The following is a 22,643-nucleotide window of genomic DNA, read 5'->3' as shown; positions in this document are numbered from 1 at the left end:
AGTGAAATCTGCATACCACGGTAAGTTTTCCACCACAGTTGCTAGAATATCTTCATCGGGGAATGAATTATCAATCTCCAGGTCGTTCTGCACTGTGTGCTTACTCTCAAGTATGGATAGATGATCAGCTACTTGGTTTCACAACCTTTCCTATCCTGTACCTCAAAATTGAATTCTTGAAGCAGTAGCACCCACCTGATTAGCCTTGGCTTGGCATCCTTCTTTGCTATTAGATATCTCAGAGCCACATGATTTGTATGAACCACTACCTTGGTTCCCAACAAGTAAGCACGAAACTTCTCAAAAGCATAAACAGCCGCGAGAAGCCCCTGTTCAGTGATGGTATAGTTCTTCTATGCTCCATTCAAGGCCTTGCTCGTGTAGTATATTGGATGAAAGAGCTTCTCTTTTCTGACCAAGTACAGCACCCAAGGCTACACCACTTGCATCACACATAATTTCAAATGGTAGAGACCAATCGGGTGCTACAATAATAGGGGCTTCAACTAGCTTCTCTTTGAGGCATTCAAATGCCTTCAAGCAATCTTCATCAAAGTAAAACTTTGCCTCCTTCTCTAAAAGTTTTCATAATGGGTTTAGAATCTTGGACAAGTCTTTAATAAACCTCCGATAAAAACCAGCATGACCGAGAAAACTGCAAACTCCCTTCACAAAAATTGGAGGTAGTAGTCTCTCGATAGCTTCAATCCTGGATCTATCAACTTCAATTCCTTTTCTAAAAATTTTATGCCCGAGAATAATGCCTTCCTTAACCATAAAATGGCATTTCTTCCAATTTAGCACAAGATTGAATTCCACACATCGCTGCAAAGCCATACTCAGATTTGCTAAGCATGACTTAAATAACTCACCTACAACTAAAAATTCATCCATAAACACCTCCAAGCTTTCTTCAACCATATCTAAGAAAATGGACATCATGCACCGTTGAAAAGTGCCAAGTGCATTACATAGCCCAAATGGAATCTGTTTGAATGCAAAAGTACCCTATGGGCATATAAAAATGGTCTTCTCCTGATCTTCAAGAGCAATGCAAATCTGGTTATATCCGGAATAACCATCCAATAAACAGTACCATCCCTTTCCTATCAATCGATCAAGCATTTGATCCATGAATATTATTAGGAAATAGTCCTTTAGCGTCCACGAGTTTAGCTTTCAGTAATCCATACATACCCTCCACTCTGTGACAAGCCTGAGTGGAATTAGCTCATTCTTCTCGTTCACAACGACTGTCATGTCCCCTTTCTTGGGGACACATTGTACAGGACTCACCCATTTACTGTCTGAGATTGGGTACACCACCCCTGCTTCTAGCCACTTGATGATTTATTTCTTTACCACCTCTTGCATAGATAGATTCAGATGACGCTGATGCTCAATAGTGGGTACACAATCTTCCTCTAGCTGAATCTTGTGCATACATATGCTAGGAGGGATACCTATGATATCTGCAATAGTCCATCCAATATCTCTCTTATATCTCTTAAGAACAGAGATGAGAGCCTCTACCTGTTGTTCACCTAAATCAGCTGTAATAATAACCGGCAGTGTATTTCCATTACCCAAGAATACATACCGCAAATCACTGGGTTGCTCTTTCAAGTCTAACACAGGTGGCTCTTCAATGGATGGCTTCACCGATGGTGAAGGTTAATTCTTAAGGTCAAGATCCAGCTTCTTGGGGGCATAAGAATATGACCTTATTCTTGTCAAAGCACATACAGTTTCTTTGTACTTATCATATCCTCACGATCATAGTTCATAAGCATAGCAACCAAGGGCTCAATAGTAAGCTGCTCCTCCAAAGATAATTCCTGCTCATCCTTAAAATAAACACCAACTATAGAGAACATATTCATATTTTTGGGTTGCTTCATTGATTTGCATATATCAAAACGTACTACTTTCTCATTCATCTAAAATAAAAGCTCATTTGCTCATAAATCAATAAGTACACTTCCCGTTGTAAGGAAAGGTCAACCCAAGATTATGGGCACCTCGAAATCCACCTCACAATCCAAAATGACAAAATCTACAGGAAAAATGAAGGTAGCCACCTTCACTAATACATCGTACAGAATCCCAACAGGCTATTTTACCGACCTATCTGCCATTACAAGCCGCATGTTGGTTGGTGTAGGATCTCCCAACCCCAACTTTTTATAAATGGCTAGCAGCATCAAATTAATGTTATCCCCCAAATCACACAATGCCTTAGCAAAATCTAAAGATCCAACCGTGCAAGGAATAGTGAAAACACCTAGATCTGCCTTCTTCTGTACTAAGGACCTTATGGTAATCACACTGCAATGATGGAAATTATCTATCGGTTCATAGCTTGCTGCCCTTTTCTTTGTCAAAAGGTCCTTCATAAATTTGACATAACCTGGCATCTGCTCCAGTGCCACCACCAAAGGCACATTTATAGTCAGCTGCTTTATTATGGTCATGAATTTACTAAATTTAGTATCATCGGCCTTCTTATTCAGTCTCATAGGAAAAGGGGGTGGTGGTTTTGGAAGAGTTTTCTCCACCACTTCCTTTTCATTGTGCTTCCCATTATTAATCTTTTCAGACTACTGAGAGCTAGTTGTAGTATCATGAATGACCTCATCTTGATTTTCAACTTGTACAGAATCATCATAATCCACTTTAAGAACATTCCCCTCCATACTATCAACCACAGACTTTCCCTTAGATGGATTTTCCAATACCTTACCACTCTTGGTAGTAATGGCCAAACATGATCCATCATTCCTCGGATTTTGCACTGTGTAACTTGGTAAGGTGCCAGCTTTCCTTTGATTGAATGCCGCCGATAGTTGACTCATTTATTGTTCCAACTATTTTATTAAAGTGGAATGCGAGTCAACCAATTGATTCATTGAGGACAAAATATTTTTTACCTCAGCTACTCCCATGTTGGTTGCCTCCACTTCTTTCAACATTTTGGCCATCATGTCCTCTATGGACATCTTCCCAGAGCTAGATGCAGCAGCTTCACAATTTTTAGGAGGGACATACAAACCGCTCCTGTCATTCTTATTCTTCTAATTCCCTTGGTCCTGGTCCTTGTATCTGGATTTTTCATAATAGTTCCGACCTTGGTTTACTTGGCTACTACCTCAAAAACCTCCCTGATTATTCAAGTAATTTACATCCTCCTCAGAATAGGAGTCAGCTCTTCCCTGTGATACAACAGCTTTGACCTTTTCTGTCTTCCCCTATAATAAATTCTTAGTAAGAAGGTCCATCTGCATTTTTATGTGAGCCATATCAGGGTCATGCTCCTCTTCCCTTCGCCTCTGTTCTTCTGTTATGCCAATAGATATAGTAGAGCTTGCTACCTCAGAGTCCCTGGTATGCCAAGCTCTACTCTACTTTGTTATACGATCCATCATGTCAGATGTCTCAAGAAAAGTAAAGTCCATGATTTACCCACCCACAGCATTATCTGCCACTGGCTTAGTCACCGAGTTCAAACCACTATATAATATCTCCATTAAGTAGACATTGGTTATTTGATGATTTGGGTACCGCATAAGCTTCTTCTTTAACCTTTCCCAAGCCTCGTAGAGAGCTTCAGTTGGAAGCTGTATAAAATTGCTTATCTCATCTCTCAATTTTGCCCTCTTAGATGGCGGAAAGAATTTTTCTAGGAAAGCATCTTTCAGTTTACTCTAATTGGTAATAGAGTCGGGAGTTAGCCCATTTAACCATAGAGTTGCCTCTCTAGATAGAGACAATGAAAATAAGTGCAGCCAGATCATATTCTGCCCAACACCTGGATTGTCAAACAATTTGCATGTTGAGATAAAATTAATCAGATGCATAGTTGGATCGTCGCCTGCAAGTCCACCAAATATCCCTTTGAGTTGCAAAAGCAGGATCATAGTGTTAGTGATATTGAACTTGGCTCTGGGTGCTAAAGGCGGAGGAATAATAGCCCCTGTGGCACCAGCCCTATCTAAGCCATCATCATCATCATCAAAAGCAAACTTCACAGCTCTGCGTTCAGGTCTCATTCTAGCATGGCGATCTCTATTGATATTCTTGTTCACAAGTGTAGCAAAATCCTCTGTACGCCTTGGATTTAATAGTTCATCATCATCCAGGTCTTCATCATCTGGATTGGGTACCCGACGTGGGTTATCAGCATTCTACTGATTTACTTGCGCAACTTCCCAAGCAGCTAATCTAGCCTGCTTCTATTGAGTAGCTATCCGTTCTGGGTCTCACTGCACATCCATTCTGCCAATGAGATGTGGTTCAGGATTTATAGGTAATAATGGTTGACCCAATCTCTGCTTATTTGGTATGCAATCCACTCAACCTGAACAAAACAAAAAACAACAAATAAAAAGTAAAATTTTGGGAATCTTTGACCAAAATGTCTATTAACAAACATAACGTTAGTTGACAACCGTATTCCCCGACAATGGCACCAAAATTTGATATGCCCAAATTACAACTCTCTTACGAGAATATAAGTAGTCGCTGTGAAATATAAAACCCAACTAAGTTAGGTGTCGAATCCCACAGGGAATACTGTATTACTGGATTGTTGGTCAGAGGTTCCTCAATAGGGGGTTTTGGTTTTGATCTGAAGTGATAGTTATAATATAACAATAAAGCAATATGTGTATTAATATTTGATTACAGAGAATGACAAGTTAGGGTTATGTCCACCTTGTAGCTTTTACTTCTCTATTAACTATGAGTATTAAGGATTTATACATGCATACAGTTATAGAGAGATGTATTAGAATTCTAAATCCAAGTGTTTCTCAACCATCAAGGATTAATTCACTTTATTTCTCTCGAATCCAAAGTGCACAACCTATCATACGAACTCTCCAAATCATTAATCCTACTAAGGCATTAACGTGTAAAAATAAGGTTGGAAACCCTATTTTCTTGTCACTACTCTCTTTTCCAAACATTAACTTTTCTATCCAACAAGTTATTGCTATAATGGTACATTCCCTATGTTTGCAACCATAAGATTTCAGTCATAACGAAGAGAGTAATGTTATAAGTAGATTAACACATCATAAATTTAAAAACCCATAGCAATAGAGAGTATACTACAATATTTCCTTAACCCTAACTAATAAGCTTAGCTACTCATGAACCAAAAGGAAATAACCATAAGAATGTTCATGATACCTAATATTAGAGGATGATCTTAGTGTCCACAAAATAGAGAAAGCAAGAGGAGAAAATGCTTTTTCCCTCTCACCCTTAGCTAAGCCGCCTTTTCTTGTTTCAAAAAATAATACGATACTTTCCCATAAAAATTCAGCCATAAGGCTTCTAATAACTTCCTTCTCTAATAAATTGTTGTTGAGTCCTCAACTATTTAAAAATATTGAGTTTGCTCGGGAAAAAGTTCCCATATATCACATTTAGTCCAAAATCTGCTTTTCTTTTATGTGAAGTTTTCTCTGCTATCCACAGGTCCCCAAAGTGTTGTAATCTTCCTTATTAGTACCTAAAAAGCATGCTAATCACATAGGTTAGCTTACTTAACTAAAAATAGACTAAAAGTTCAAGAATTATGTATTTTATCCTCAAAACTTAGCTAAAATATAGGTAAGCTATGGTGCTTAGACGTATAAATACGCCCAACATCATGTACCTAAAAATTTCACCCATGAAAGGAGTGAAGAGATTTGGTAAGAAAGGAAAGCTTAGTCCCCGATATGTTTCCCTTTATATAGTTTTGAATCGTGTTAGAAAAGTAGCTTATGAGATTGAGTTGCCTACAGAGTTGTCAGCTGTCCACCCTGTCTTTCATATTTCTATGCTTAAGAAGAACATTGGCGATTCTGCAATAGTTTTTGATCCATGAGAGAACTTAGACATTCAGGATAGCCTTTCTTACAAAGTGATTTTAGTTGAAATCATAGATTATCAAGTTTATAGACTAAGAAACAAGGAATTTCCTTTGGTTAAAGTTCTGTGGCGAAATCAATCAGTTGAGGGTGCTACTAGGGAAGTAGAAATAGATATGGAAGTTAAGTACCCCCATATCTTCTCTGCAAGTTCAAATCAAGCTGAAGGTATTATTTTTCCTTAATTCAGTTTCCTACTAATCCAGTGTATTCGATTATATTGTTGTCTTCCATCTTGATTCGTGCATTCAGTGAAGTATCTGAAAGTCTAGATTAAAGTAATCTTGTTGAATAGATTATTTTAGTAGGGCATTTTCAAGTGTCCTCTTTGACCTTGAGTCTAACTAGCAACATTCGAGGATGAATGTTTTCAAGGGGGAGATATTGTAATACCCCGACCATTTCGTAAGCCTAAATTCATCTTTAGAGAGAATGGGAAAAACTTCCAAAGTGAATGATGTTTAAACCGTGCTATATTTCCCTAATTTCTACTCTCTGTCATATGGATATTTGAATAACTTTCCATCGATACCAATTTTTTCAAAACCATAAATCAGAGCAAGAAGTTATGACTAACTGAAGTCTCAGTCATGAAATATCGTTATTTAGACCCTCAGCGCATCGCGGAGATGAGTAATATCCCAATTGTCATTTTCCAGTGAGCCTTTCCGATATAACCGTATCGCACCAAGGCTCAATATCAGGATTGTCAAATTCCAGTGCACCAATGTGATTCCACTGCATTGCGGTGCCCTTCCAGGTCATAACCAAGGTGGCAACGCAATTTCACTGCATCGCACCACTGAGTAATTTCCCAGTTGTCCAAAATCCAATGAAGGACTGCGATCATAGAGCATTGTGCCAGGGCCAAAAATTAGGTCCAGTTTTAGAATTTGCTCAAGGGCATTTTGGTCTTTTCGCCCAGTTCAACCCTCTATATATAGATTCAAGTAGAGAAGAGAAATTCATTCTTCTCCATTTCTCTTCAAAGAAATATCTAGAACTAGGGTTTCTCTCTTCCAAATCCAAATCAAATCTACTCCAAGAAATTCAAGAATTTTTCCATAGATTTTACCAAATTTTTCAAGAATCAAGTTCTCCAAGTCAAAGGCATCAAGAAACTTAGCTCAAAAGTATGAAGAAGAGTTTCCAACCAAGTCTTTTTATCTTAAAGTTATAATACAAGATATATGGGGTTTGAACAAGAGCAATCCTCTCGTTCTTGTTTCCAAAGCTTTGATTTCTATCATGGATTTATATGATTTTACAAGTGGGTTTATACCCAAATTACTTCATCATGACATTATGAGAATATAAATGGTTCAAGCTTTGTTATACATGATTATTTTGCTATTCCCAAGTTATTAATTGATATTTAATTTTGTGAATTTCACATTTCTACCATGAGTTGATAATTCAAGTGCTTTCAAGATATGTGTCAACCTTTAAGCTTCCTTATGACAAATTGGATTATTGAGTGTATTGATTCATGAGGTTGAGTTGTTACAATGAGTCTTGATATTTCTTCAAAGTTATTGATATTTCCATGATTTAATGAATTGATACATTTTGATATTGAGAAAGGTTGATTTGATTTAAGTCGAGTTAGGAATCCACAAATTGATTATGATTTCATAAATGAGAAAGAGGTTTGATTTGGTCTTCATGCTAGACCCTTCTGATGTTTGTGGTGGATTTTCTAATGCGTTCTGAGCTTGTGTTTGGGAATAGTATTTAGCACCGAGTGGGAAATGTGGTATTTCCCCTGAAACTATATGCCACCGTAGGATTGGTATTGATATTTATGGGCCAGAGGCCAAGTATGAGATTGTGATCACTAAATTTAGGTTGTACTCCCTGGCAATAGTACAATGCTCCTGCCAATGTAGGGTTCTCTTCTTAGGAGGGAAAAATATTGGACTCCATGTAAATCACATGGTTTATATCGGTTATAAGAACCTCCCATGTCTATAAGAGTTGAGTTTCTTGAATTATCGAGTCACTCTGAGTCTTGAGTTGGAGAGTTGAGTTGTTTATGATGATTTATGAGGTTTTTATCATATGATTTATTTACTATAAGATCATGAAAAGTATGTTTCAATCTTACTTAAGCCAAGTGAGCCATCATTGTACATATGCATATTTTTATGAAATTGATGATGATATTTACATTATTGCATGCACCCCCACATACTCAATACATTCTAAAGTGCTGACCGACATATTTTTCTATGGGCTATATTTTCTCATAATGTAGGTTCAGTACTCAACCACAGCCGCGTTAGTGATATTTGAGTGCCTCAACTATATTACCTCAGTGGTGAGTCCTCATGGTTTGAGGATCGTGTCTATATGTTTGGTGATATCATTCTATTGTTATGACTTTCATACTGTTTGAGTCAGTTTTGGGTTTGTCCTAATGGTTTTTTAGTCTTGATTAGTAGAGGCTTTGTCAGACTAGAGTATCAGTATGTACAGAATGTCAGTATTTTGATTATACACGCTAGCATATCTTTGCTTTTGAGTATGTCCATGATATGATATCCTTTCTTATTTTTCCATGACTACTGTCAAAGTGATTTCAAAAAGGGATAACAGGCTTAGAGGGTTAGCTTGAGGGCACGTGTGGCCTTAAGTACTGTGTGACATCTCGGGATAGGTTCTTGGGGAATTACTAGTGAGCTTATATTTTTTGGAAGACTTGATCATTCCATCAATTTCGTCTCATAATCTAGAATTAAAGAGTTCACATTAACATTGTCATTATCATTTTTAGGGTCGGGGGCATGTCCCAACTTAGATTATTTTTGGTTTAGTAGAGTCTTTGTGGATATTACTATAGACTTAGGTATTGGTCATTGGTTATTGGTTATTAGTTATCGGTAATTGGTGTTTGTTTATTGACAAATCTTAAATATCTTTTAAGTTGTTAAGCATGTTATCTTGTTATATATTTGGAATTCAGTCACTGCTAGGTGTTGTCTTTTGTGTTGACTAGGCAAAGGGGGTGGTCTTTGGCCCTTGGTGGACTTGAGATACCTGTCATGACAAGGCCCTAGTTTAGCTCATAAAAGATATGGTATCAGAGCCTAGGTTTGGTGTTGTTAGGTATCCCCAATATTTTGTCAAGTAGAGTCTCTTTTATGGGTGTGTAGCATGCCGCACTTATATGGGAGAGGCTATGAGAAATTTACCAATACTTCCCTTTCTTATTATTTTTTTCAACCTATAGAGTCTAAGGTCTTAAATCTCCTATAATCTCCAATTATTCGTAATTTAGATCATACCTCTAAGAATATCTAATGCACATGGAAACCTTTTTGTACCATTTGAGGACAATGTCAAAAGAACTAGTTCTACTTAAGTAGTTCACACTTGGTTTAGGGATCTAGCTTCTGATTGCTCACATGGAGTTCCACCAGTCCCTACCAGTCCTCTTCGAGCCCCTTGGGCTGATGAAGATCATGCCCTACTATCCTAGGAAGACATTTCTAATGATGAGTTCCACCTATCTAATCATCTGTTGACCCAGTTAGTGATATCTCAGTCACATTAATTGGATCCTACTAGTACTTCTATGAGTTCTTCTGAGGTTACTCCAGTCAAGCAGTTTATAAGACTCAATCCTCTAATCTTTACTAACTCTAAGATTGAGCAGGATCCTTAAGGCTTTATAAATGCAATAGAGAAGATCTTTTGAGTTATGCATACTTCTGATACTGAGGGTGTGAAGTTTGTCGTATATCAGTTGAATGATATGGCATTTCAGTGGTATGAGGAGTTGAATTAGTCAGGAGGTGATAATGTTGAGGTAGCCTTATGGGATGATTTCTCTGGTACCTTTTATGACCACTTCTTTCCTCAGGAGTTGAGAGAAAGAAATTTTGAAGATTTTATGAATTTGAGGCAAGGCAGGATGACTCTCAAGAAGTATGCCTTGAAGTTTCACTAGTTGTCCCGTTACTCTCCTGATTTAGTGTCTTCTATGAGAGAGGGGATGTTGAAGTTTACTTCTGGGTTGTCGATGACTTGGTGTTGGAATGCATGGATGCCTTTTTGAACTATGACATAGGCATTTTCAGGTTGGTGGTGTACATGCAACAAGTGGAGGAGGAAAAGAAGTAGGTAGAAATTGGGGAGAGGCAGAGTAAGAAATTTTTTGTATTCAGATCGAGGTGAAGATCAGTAGTAGAGTGGTAGAGATACTAGAAAATTGTACAACAAAAGTGGGGCAATTTTGGTTCTTATTCTACGGATAGTGCCTCATATCCTAAGTCGTTCGATGACTACCATTTCAAGAATAGTGATGGTCCCAGGGCACAAGTTGCTTAGTCTAAGGCCAGTAGAGCACAGTCAGCCCCATTTTATCCCCTTTGCCATTTCTGTGGGGAGGTGCATCATGTACTTTTTGAAGAGGAGAGGAATAAGTGCTTTAAGTATGTTCAATTAGGCCACTTGTAGAAGGATTATCCATCAGTTAGGGCTGCTACTAGGGCTAATAAGGTTTTAGTTTCTGCTTCTTCAGATCCTACACCAAAGGGTGCTACTTCTAGCTCCGATACTTGTCGGAATAGCCTTTATGCTCTGGCCACCCACCAGGAATCCAAGGCATCTTTGAATATTGTCACTAGTATGCTCCAACTCTTTTCCCATGATGTGTATTGTCTGTTTGATCTGGAGTTTACCCTTTCTTATGTGACCCCTTATGTGGCAATTTATTTTGGTTTAGGTCCCAACTATATTTCGGATCCTTTTTTTATGTCTACCTCAATGGGTAACTCTATTATGGCTAGAAGAGTTTATAGGGGTTGTGTAGTATCTATTTGTGGTAGGGAGACGTTAGTGGATCTGACAAGTTGGACATGTTAAACTTTGATATGATTTTAGGGATTGATTGGTTGCACTCATGCTATGCGTCTCGTGATTGTATAACCTGAAGGGTCAGTTTCCAATTCCCAAATGAACCGGTGATTGGGTTGGAAGGTAGTTCCCTAGTGCCTAAGGAAAGATTTATTTTGTATCTTAAAGCCGAAGGTTGATCTCCAAGGGGTGTCTATAAAATTTATTTCATGTTAACGATTCTTGTTCCAAGTTTCCTTCATTCTAATTTGTCTTGGTGGTCTATGAGTTTCCCAAAGTATTCCCTAATAAACTTCCTAGTGTTTCTCCTTATAGGGAGATTGATTTTGGGATTGATCTTCTTTCGGACACTTATCCTATCTCTATCCCTCCCTATAGAATGGCTCCACTAATTTGAAAGAACTTAAGAAGTAGTTGAAAAACTTTCTTTATAAGGTATTCAGTCATCCTAGTATTTACTCATGGGGTGGTCCTATGCTCTTTATGCGTAAGAAGGATAGGTCCCTTCAGATGTTATTGATTACCTCTAGTTGAATAACTTGACGGTGAAGAATAAGTATCCTCTTCCTAGAATTAATGACCTATTTTATTAGCATCAGGGTGCTAAGTACTTCTCTAAGATTGATCTTTAGTCGTGGTTATCATCAGTTGAATATTAGGTAGGTGGATATCCCTAAGACTACTTTTTAAACTCGCTATGGTCATTTTGAGTTCTTGGTGATGTCCTTTAATCTGACTAATGCACCAACATTATTTATGGATCTTATGAATTAGTAATTTTATCAGTTTCTAGACTTATTAATCATCGTGTTTATTGATGACATCCTAGTTTATTCTAAGAGCGAGGTAGCTTATGTTGATCACCTCTGTGTAGTTTTACAGGCCCTAGATGATCAGTAAATGTATGCTTAATTCTCTAAGTATGAGTTCTAGTTGAATATTATGAGCTATTTGGGCCATATGGTGTCTAATGAGGGGATCAGGGTGGATCCACAGAAAGTTGAAGTGGTTAAAAAGTGGCCTTGACCCATGACTTCAATTGATATTTGGAGATTCTTGGGTTTAGCCGGTTATTATAGAAGGTTTATGGAGAGTTTCTCATCTATTACTTCCCCATTGACTAACTCAGAAAAAAGGTAAAGTTCTTGTGGTCGGATGCTTGTGAGGGTAGAAGTTGAAGGATAGGTTGACTTCGACTTTGGTTTTGACTCCACCTGAGGGTACCAATGGTTTGGTGACATATTATGATGTGTCCCATGTAGGACTGGGCTATGTGTTGATTCTACAAGGTAAGGTTGTAGCCTATGATTCTAGATAGTTAAAAATTCATGAGAAGAATTACCAGACACACGACTTAGAATTGTTGGTTGTATTTTTTGCTTGGAAGATTTGGCACCATTATTTTAATGGGGTATATGTTGACATCTATTCAAATCATGAAAGCTTGAAATATGTGTTTACCCAAAAGAATTTGAATCTCAGGCAGAGGAGATGGCTTGAGTTGCTCAAAGACTATGATATGAGTCTTTATTATCACCCAAGTAAAGCTAATATGGTTGTTGATGCTCTTAGCAGGATATCTATGGGGAGCTTATGCCATGTCGATAAAGGGAAGCGAGAATTGTGAAATATATTCACCGGTTGGCTAATATTAGAGTTCGTCTCTTAGACTTTGAGGATGGAGGTGTGATAGTGAAAGAGGTGGTGAAGTCATCTCTTTTTGTCAATGTAAAAGGGAAGCAGGTTTTAGATCCTACCTTAATGAAGATTATAGGTGACGTGGGCCTGTAGAAAGTAATGGTTTTTGATATTAGTGGTGATGGTATCTTAAGATACCAAAGTATGTTGTGTGTCCCCAATATTTATGGGCTGCTAGAGAGGATCTTGGTTGAGGCTCATGAGTTGAGGTACACTATTTATCCTATATCGATGAAGATGTACCATGATTTGAAAGAGATATTTTGGTGGAATAACATGAAGCAAGATGTGGAAAATTTTGTAGCCAAATGTATGGTTTGTCAACAAGTAAAGGTGGAGCACTTAAAACTTGGTAGCTTGTCTCAAGAGATTGAGTTGCCCGAATGGACATAGGAAGTGATTAATATTGATTTTTTTTACTGATCCTCTGCGGTCCCTCCATCAGTTTGGTTTGATTTAGGTCATCATGGATATGGCTACTAAGTCTGCTCATTTCTTACCTGTGAGGACTAATTACTCTGTTGAGGATTATGCAAGGTTGTTCATTCAGGAGATAGTGAAGTTGCATGGTGCTCCGGTTTCTATTATATCTGATCAAGGTAGTTAATTTTACTTGCACTTTTGGCGTTTCTTTTAGAGAGGTTTTGGAATTAAAGTGAACCTTAGCACCGCCTTCCACCTACAGACAGATGGACATGTAGAGAATACCATTCAGACTTTGGAGGATATGCTAAGGTCATGTGTGCTTAACTTCGGTGGTAGTTGGGTTGATCATTTACCCTTCATAGAGTTTGCATATAATAATAGCTATCACGCAAGTATTGTGATGGATCCTTTTGAGGCTCTTTATGGTAGGAGTTATAGGTCTACTATTAGGTGATTTGAGGTTGGTGAAATAGAATGTATGGCCCCAACTTAGTTCACCAAGTTATGGAGAAGGTGCAGATGACTTGGGATAGGCTTAAGACTGCCCAGTGTCACCAAATGTCCTATGCACATATAAGGTTAAGGGACTTGAAATTTGATGTGGATGATTTGGTGTTCTGGAAGGTGTCTCCCATGAAGGGAGTGATGTGGTTCGAAAGGAAGGGAAGGCTTAGTCTCCGTTGTCACACCCCTTTTTTAATAAAAATAGATTTTTAAGTTGAAAAGGGTTTTAGTTATTAAAGTAACAAAATAAAGATTTGTTTAGAAAAGGATTTTACATTTAAACTCAGAATTGCCACTTGGCATAGATTGGGTGTGCCAAGTCACCTTTGGAAATCCTTTTTTCAAAATAATTTTTTGACTCATTGAAAACTGGCCCACTAACAGAGATTTTGGTTAAAAAACTCTATTGATCGAAGGGTAGGTATTAGGCATCCCTCGATCGGTTGGTTCAACCACGGTCTTTTCGTGGGTGTATATTGGCTAATGACACACTAAGAAATGATAGACACATAAAAGAACACATACGTGAAACAAACAAACAAAAAAATCCAAAAGATAATGTCCAATCCAATTATTACAGTTCGAAATATAAAAAAGTGCTGAAATATAAACTTACACTAACCTATACTAATCCTAAACTATGCTCTACTAGATTCCTCGGGCCTTGATCATGAACCTTCTTCGAAGACATAATACGTCGGGGCATTCTCAGGTGAATAAATATAATTTTCCTCGAGGCATTCCTCGGCAAGTGAATGCAATTTCAATTTCATGCAATAAAATAAGAAACCATTCAAACACACATTCAAACATCCAACAATCTGCAAACCCTAAATTTTACCTACCCAACATATGGTTTTCCTACCCATTTTGAGCTATCATTATACTATCATATTCTACAATATCAATATTTGTTCCGAATTAACCCACTATCAATGAATCATAATTAATCACTATTTTACTTTTATCAAGGTCAATCGCTTCCCAAATTCCTTTTTAACACAAATTTTCTACATAGCACTAGTTATCCAAACCAATATTAACATCAGATTCATACCACAATTGATTATTCACAAATAAACAACATCAAACATTAATAAAATCACCCAATGACAAATATCAAACACATAATCATAACATCAACACACCAAATCAAGATAAAATGAAGAGAAAGGGTCAAATAATTAGACCTTCCAAGTAAATCGATTGACTAAAGAAAAAAATACAAATCTATCCCGAGAACCTTAACTCAAACTTCAAAAATGAACAAAATTAACTCGATGTCGAGAAACCACAACCTGAACAAATTTAAAACTAGTTGAAAAACCTTAATACAAAACCCCAAATCATGAATTTCGAACTAACCATTAATGAATCTTATCAAAATCAGAGTTGTGTTGTCGTTTCTACCTCACTAGAGCTCTGTTAGACCAGGCAGTCAACAAAATAATGTTTCCTCAGCTAGATTTCATTCTAAAAACCTGAAACGAAGAAAGTTTTGGGGATTTTGGGGGATACGAGTGGCTAGATTCTGTGAAGGACTCTGATTCTAACAAAAGACTTATCAAAAACTCAAAACCAGCCGACCTTCTCTTGTATTCCCTCCCTCCTTAGATTATCTCCCCATTTCTTTCTTTGTCTCTTATTTTCTCTCCTCTCTTACCTTTTTCTCAGTATATCTCCCAATTTCCCTAATCTCACTTCTTTATTATCTTCCTATGAACTTTATCCCCTCTCTTTGTCCATCCCTTTATACATAATTTTTGTGTGCATAAAGTTGTACAGGTTTATCACTATGTGAGTTGTGTATATTTTTCCAGTGAGAGTGAGTGCGTATGTGATTTAATCCATTAGTGAGTGAATATGTGTGTATGAATGAAAAGCGGAGCTCTGTGTGAGAGTCCTCTCTATGGAAACTCTATGGGTGTCTTTATGTTAGAAGAAAATAAAAGAAAATGTTCTCCATTTTTTGTCTCTGTTTTTGTGAATATATTCTGTGTAAGAATCTCTTATGAGTAGTTGTTGGTGAGTGTATTATTGTTATGTACAGTTGTTATGGAGTAAAAAAAACAAAATAATATGGGAGGGGGGTGTAGGGGGTATGTGGGTTTTGATTGGTATGAGGTAGAGTGGTGTGTCAACCTTTCATTGGAGAGATTTTTACTTTTTTGGTTTTCTGAATTTGTTCTTTTGGGATAAGGATAAAGATGATGGTGATTGTTGTTTATTTTGTTTTCTTGTTGAAATGTTATTAAATAGGGTGGGGTGTGTGGTACAATGAGGTTATTAGGTAAAAGTTATCTTTTGAGAGGTACAAAATTACATGTCTACATCATGTCTCTCTTTGGATGTAAACAAAAAGTGTTTTTAGATAAAAAGATAGAATTTTGACCCGACCATTATTCAAAAGAATGAAAAGAAAGATAGAATGCAATAGACTTTTGATTTTGGGCATCCTACCTATTACAGGTTATGTGGGAATCAGGTCACATGTAGTTCAAAGGGTTGAAAAGAAAAGGGACAATGCTGATTTGGAGACTCGGGTAAAGTTCTATTGAGATTTCGGTCTACAGCTCTTTCATTACATCAAAAATGAAAATTACAAGTTAGAAAAATAACTAAAATTAAACAAGTCATATCTATGTAGCTTCTTTTTACTCTTGACTTGATTCTTCAATGCTTTCAAAATGATAAATGATATGATCTTCTTTTGGTTGAACTTAAAAATAGACTTTTTCTCCATACAAAATTTAGTGCTGGGGATGAACTCAAAAGTTAATCATGTTCTGCAGGTGGTACTTCTGAATTTGAACCTGAATTTGAAAATCTTCACACTATTCTCCAGGCGGACTCCTGACTTGAAATTTTAACATTTTCTTCTTATTCTCCAAGCAGGCTCCTAACTTGCTATTTCACACCCTATTTCCAAGCGGGTTTTTGACTTCCAATTTCATCATCCTGTTCTCCAAGTGGCTTCTTTCTTGAAATGTTATCACCCTATTCTCTAGGCAGGCTCCTAACTTGTTGTTTCATCACCCTATTCTCTTGACAAGCTCCTGGCTTGCAACTTTATCACCTATTCTTAAGGTAGGCTCCTGACTTTCAATTTCATCGCCTTTTTCTCTAGGTGGGCTAATAAATTCTTGTTCCATCACCCTATTCTCCAAGTGGACTCCTAACTTACTAATTTATTACACTATTCTCCAGGCATGTTCCTTAATTTCAATTTCACCACCCTGTTCTCTAGGTGGGTTCCTAACTTATTGTTCCATCACTTTTTTTTAGTTTAATTTTGATTTTTATAAATAATAATAAATTATTGGTCCAACAACACTTGCCCCAATCCAACCCAGGAAAAATAAAACTTGACAAAAACATAAAAGGAAAAACAAATACACACTTAGTGTAAGTAGGGTTTCCAAATTGACCAAAGTGGCTTCCTTTCCTTTCTCTATAGTGATCTGTGCCTCTTCCTCTATACAAGCTCATTTCTTCTCCATGTTACGATTGAAAAGGATAGTGAAAGCCTTCTCTTCTTTCTATTGTAGCTTTGTGATGCTTGTATGTACCTTGTAACTACCATGTTTTTTCCTCTCATCCTTTTTGTTATTTCAGCTCCCAAATGTAAGTATATCTTCCTCTATTAGATTGTATTCTCAAATGATCTTGATTTCTTTAACGGATTTCCTCTGAATTCCTTTAACTTATGCATATGCATCCTAAAATTAGCTTTGTTTCTGTTTAGATCTAGATGACAAGCAGCTAAATCTTCCTATGGTGATGTGAATCATTTCTTCTGGTTGCGATTGAAAAGGATAGTGAATGCCTTCTCTTCTTTCTATTGTAGCTTTGTGACGCTTATATGTACCTTGTAACTACCATGCCTTGGCCCCTGTTTCCCTTTTATCCTTCAAATAGTGTAATCCTTAAATAGGGTCTATTCTATTTATCACTATTAACAATAGCTTTACCTCTTTGATGTAACTGTTGAAAGCTAATAAAATTAACTGTTCCTCCCGACTCTATAGCTAAATTAGCAAGATAATCTGCCAGTTTGTTTCCCTCTCTATAAATATATTGGTAAATTACTTGTTTATCCTGCAATTGTTGTTTTTTGAGATTATACTTGCTTGCTCCATGGACTTTTCCATCTTCCTGTTAGTATCTTCTGTATGAGGATTGAATCCATCTGAAATATGACTTTGTCAAATTGTGTTTTCCTGCAATGTTTAGATGCCTGTATGATAGCATTTGTTTCTGCTTGCATAGGCCTGTAATATGATTGTATCTCTAGGAGGGCTTCTGACTTACTATTTTATCACCCTATTCTCTAGGTGGGTTCTTAAATTTCAATTTCATCACCTTGTTCTCCGGGTGGGATCCAAACTTACTATTTTACCATCCTATTCTCCAGGCGGGCCCCTGATTTTTAATTTCATCAACTTGTTCTCCAGGCGGGCTCCTAACTTACTATTTATCACCCTATTCTCCAGGCCTGCTCCTGACTTGCAATTTTATCACTCTATTCTCTAGGTGGGTTTCTGACTTACTATTTCATCACCCTATACTCTAGGTGGGCTCTTGACTTATTATTTCATCACCCTATTCTCCAAGAGTGGACTCCTGACTTGCTATTTTATCACCCTATTCTCCAGGCGGGATCCTTACTTACATTTTTATCAACCTATTCTTTAGGTGGGTTCTTGACTTGCTATTTCATTACCCTATTCTCTAGGAATGCTCCTGACTTGTTCTTTTATCACCCTATTATCCAGACTGGCTCCTGACTTGCTATTTCATCGCCCTATTCTCCATGCGGGCTCCGAACTTGTTGTTTCATCACCCTATTCCCCAAGAGGCCTCCTGACTTGTTATCACCCTGTTCTCTAGGCGGGATTCTAACTTTCTATTTATTTACCCTATTCTCCAGGTAGGTTCCTGACTTTTGATTTCTTCACCCTGTTCTCCAGGCAGGCTCCTGACTTTTAATTTCTCCACCCTATTCTCCAGGTGGGATCCTGACTTTCAATTTCTTCACCCTGTTCTTCAGGCGGGCTCCTATCTTTCAATTTCTTCACCCTGTTCTCTAGGCAGTCTACCGTCTTTTGATTTCTTTACCCTGTTCTCTAGGCGGGCTCCTGACTTTTAATTTCTTCATCCAATTCTCCAGTCAGGCTCCTGAAAATCAAAGTTAAACTAAAACAAAAATTATCCCAAATAAAGATTATGATAAAAAAAGATTCCATTTTGAAAAATAAAATCTCATTTTCCAGGAGTTTCCTAAAAAAAAAGTAAAGTCCTATTTTCCAGAAAGGTCCTGAACAGTAAGTAAAGTCTCATTTTCTAGTAAGGTCCTAAACAGTAAATAAAGTCCCATTTTTTAGGAGGGTTTTGAATAGTAAGTAAAGTCTCATTTTCCAGGAGGTTCCTGAACAGTAAGTAACAACTCACAAATATGATTTTCCAAAGGTAGCTCAACTCAGTGAACAGAATTTTGCCTCAGTTTCAACAACGAAAATTTTTTTAGTTAAAAACTCAGTCATGGCTTGCAGTAGTTGGCTTTCCAGGCCCCTGCTCCAGTATTCATTTCCTTTATCTTTGTTTTAGATTACAAGTATTTTCCCCTTCCTTGTCGCATCATTGACCCAAACCTAAATTAAAGGAAGTAACGATGATTTAGACACTAAATTTCTATTTTAACATGTCTCTGAGATACAATTTTTGGATTTTGATATCCCATGAATCAAAAAAACTATCGATTGATAAACTTCCTTTAAGCTTTTTTTTCAACTTATGACCATGTTTTTTCATGTGCTAGTCCTTGGCTTTGCTTCATACAATTGAAGAAGTTGATTGCAAGTTTTGGAATCCTTTCTCACTTGTTTTGTCATAGACTTGACTCAAACACACGAGAAAAATGACCATGATTTTCTATTTGAATGACGGACTCAAAAGAAATAAAATAGAAATATAGAGAAGAAAGAAAAGACAATATGTGTCCATTTTAGAAAATAAAGAAATAAAAATTTGTCTGTAAGTGAAAGTTAACTCTAATGATTATGATATGCATTTGGATTAACTTCTTGATCTTTTCATCCAAACTCTCACCAATTGTTGTTGATTTAATGAACTTAAAAACTGGGTTATTTCCTTAGGCCGATTGTATTCATAGACCTCATTCGGTTTTTGACGTCTTGAGGAATTTTTCCAATAAACCTCTCTCGTTTTTTGTTTCACAGCTCACCACCGCCTTACAACGTCCGTGAGGGTTTTACTAATGAGACTCGCTCATTCTCATTTTTTTCAACTTAGTGTCTATGAGGATTGAAACTTTCTCATTTTCATTTCTCTCTCTCACCATCACCTTATGGTGCCCATGCGGGTTTTCACCAATAAGACTCTCAGTTTTATTTTCCTCAACTTACCATCATCTTGCGGTGCCCATAAGGGTTTTCACCAATAAGACTCTCATTTTCATTTCTCTCACTCACCATTGCCTTATGGTGCCCATGTGGATTTTTACCAATAAGACTCTCATTTTGATTTTCCTCAACTTACCATAGACTTACGGTGCCCATAAGGATTTTAACCAATTAGACTCTCTCATTTTTATTTCTCTAAATATCTAACCGTCTTATGGTGCCCGTGAGGGTTTTCACCAATAAGACTCTGACATTTGTTTTCTCTCCTAATTTCTTATGTTGATGAAGACAAGCAGTTCTAAAAATGCATCATCATATCCATTGCATACTTAGCCTTAACATTCTCAAAGATTGATCTGAAGGTCTTTCTTTGGTTATAACTTAGCTTTTGGATAGGGTTAGAAATAAAGGATGGAACGAGGCCCAAACAACACTTGAAGTGGGGTGGGACTTACAACTTTTAGAATTGACTCAAACAACAAAGATTAACTCATGACCCAGTTTCTTTTTATTGGGTAATTCTAAATTGTTTATTTGGTTGGAATAAACCCAGAGTAAGTCTGCCTACATATCTCACCCTCGAAGGAGGAGAATTAGGTCTAACGTAGTTCAGGTAACTCGTTCTTTTGCTTGTTTTGATTTCTTTTCATCTTTCTTTTTTTCTTTTATTGACTCTTTTTCTCTTTGGGACTTTTTGAATTTTTCTTGACACTCTTCTTCTTTGTTTCTTTCTTTTTGACATACTTTTTTTGAAACTTTTCTGAATCTATTCTCTTACTCGACACTTTTTCTTGAACTTTGTTGACTCTATCTTAATTCCTAAATAGGGGTATGAAAGAAAATAGAACAAAAACTCAAATGGGATAAACAAAGGATGACACAATGTTTGGTTAACAGAATGAAATGTCTTTGTCATATTAATCCTTAAAATGTAAATACAAAGCATGCAATATGAAAGTGGAAGATGGATCACTTATACCATTTTTTTCCCCAACACTAAACTTTAACTGAGCATTGTGTCACTTATTCCTCCGCTCTTTTCAAACATAAAACTTCATTGTTATTGTACACACCTCACATCGGATGATTCATACCTTAGTAGAGCAAATTTCTTTTGTTTCTTTTAACAGAAGATCGTGCATCCACTGTTTGATCTAATTGAGATATGTCTTTCAATTGATGATCAAACTATTCTTATGAATATCAAAATAATTGTCTTAATTTATTCATGGAAGGCTTCAGCTTGGTCACCCAATGTCTCAGCACTATCTATTTTCTTAAATTGTTTTTTTATTTCCAATTCATTGTTTCATAATTGAAATAGATTTTAAGATATGACTGAATATTCCACAAGAATGTCATATCGCTTGAACCAACATAAAACAAATAGTATGAAGAACATAAACAAACAACATAAAATAAGTAGGAAAAGGGACACCACATTTTGTTGAAAGGAAAGATAGAAGGGTTTGAAGATAAACAACAAAGAAACAAAATCAGATAGATCCCAAACTACAACCCTGAAATAATTCAGAAAACAAAAAAGAAAAGAAAAGAAAAGAAACTACCAAAATCCTTCCTATTAAGGAGATAAGTGACATCCCAATTGTTGATCATGAAATCTTAGCCACTGGTTTGCACATTAGCATGACTAGAACTTTCCTCATTGTCAATGTTCTTTACCATAATCGATTTATCTTGAATTATCTTTTCTATATCTCTTTTCAAAGCACAATAAACTTTAATACTATGACCTTGAACATTAGAATGATATGCACATCATACATGAGGATCAAAATTTCTTGAATATGGGTCAAGAGTGTACCCAAGGAAAGAAGTGATCATGCCAGACTATTTCAATCTTTGGAATAAACTAGCATATGATTCTCCAATTGGTGTAAAACTATCCTTTGGCTTCTACCTTTTTTCATTGTTTGGCTTGGATAAAAAATCAAGCATATAAGGGCTTTGGTATGTTTGTGCAGTTGGAGGATTACTCTGAGGAGCTGGTGTAGGACATTGTGTGTAAAAATAGGGTTGAGAATATGGTTCTGCACTACATACTAGATATGGAGGTAGAGGAATAGAGTAAATAGATTTTAGGAGTGATTATATAGAGTTTGGGTATGAACTTAGGCTTGAGACTGAGGGTAATGATGACGTGGTCTTCTTGGATGTGCTCACTTTCCAGCTGCAATAGCAAATATATCTTCCTGATTCTTCATCTCTACAATATTTCCTTAACCTTTTTAAATTTCTTGAGTAGTTGCTTTCAATGCTGCAAAACTCACAATGCGATCGTCTTAATTCCATCCTCTATCATCTCCCCTATTTTGAGAAACTCAATAAATGGCTAGCATAATATAAGTAACAAGCGTTGATAATATGTTTCATCCTGCGCTTTAATAAACACCTCTACTCTCTTGCTTTCTTTTATTGGCGGTTTCACCCTAGCAGTTTGTTCACACCATCTAATCGCATACACTCTGAAACTTTCAATAATCTTCTTATTCAAATTAGTTAGAGATTTCTCGTCAGGAATAAACTCCACATTATGTTGGAATTGTTGCATGAATTCATTAGAAAAGTCATCCTAATCAACAAACTATTTCGAATCTAGATTTGAAAGACTCTCACCAAAATAAGCCATGAGTAATTCATCTTTCCCTCTAGCGTCCCTTAGTTTGTTACAATAATGTCTCAAATGTGCTACCAGATCACCGTGTCCATCATACCTATCAAACTTTGGTATCTTAAAGCCAAGACGAAGGTTAACACTTGGAAACATACATAAGTTTTTATATTAGACACT

The 22,643-nt window shown here is 36.7% G+C and overlaps 1 non-coding gene across 1 annotated transcript; it reads left to right on the top strand.

The window, feature by feature from the left end:
• The first annotated feature begins 3,543 nt into the window (after positions 1–3,543).
• On the top strand, positions 3,544–3,650 carry LOC124892384. Its single transcript, XR_007050221.1, has one exon. It is a non-coding gene; the product is annotated as a small nucleolar RNA R71 (small nucleolar RNA).
• The last annotated feature ends 18,993 nt before the right edge of the window (positions 3,651–22,643 follow it).

The sequence above is a fragment of the Capsicum annuum genome, chromosome 1 (assembly GCF_002878395.1).
Source record: "Capsicum annuum cultivar UCD-10X-F1 chromosome 1, UCD10Xv1.1, whole genome shotgun sequence".
Lineage (NCBI taxonomy): Eukaryota > Viridiplantae > Streptophyta > Magnoliopsida > Solanales > Solanaceae > Capsicum > Capsicum annuum.
This window is presented reverse-complemented; position numbering and strand designations above follow the sequence as displayed.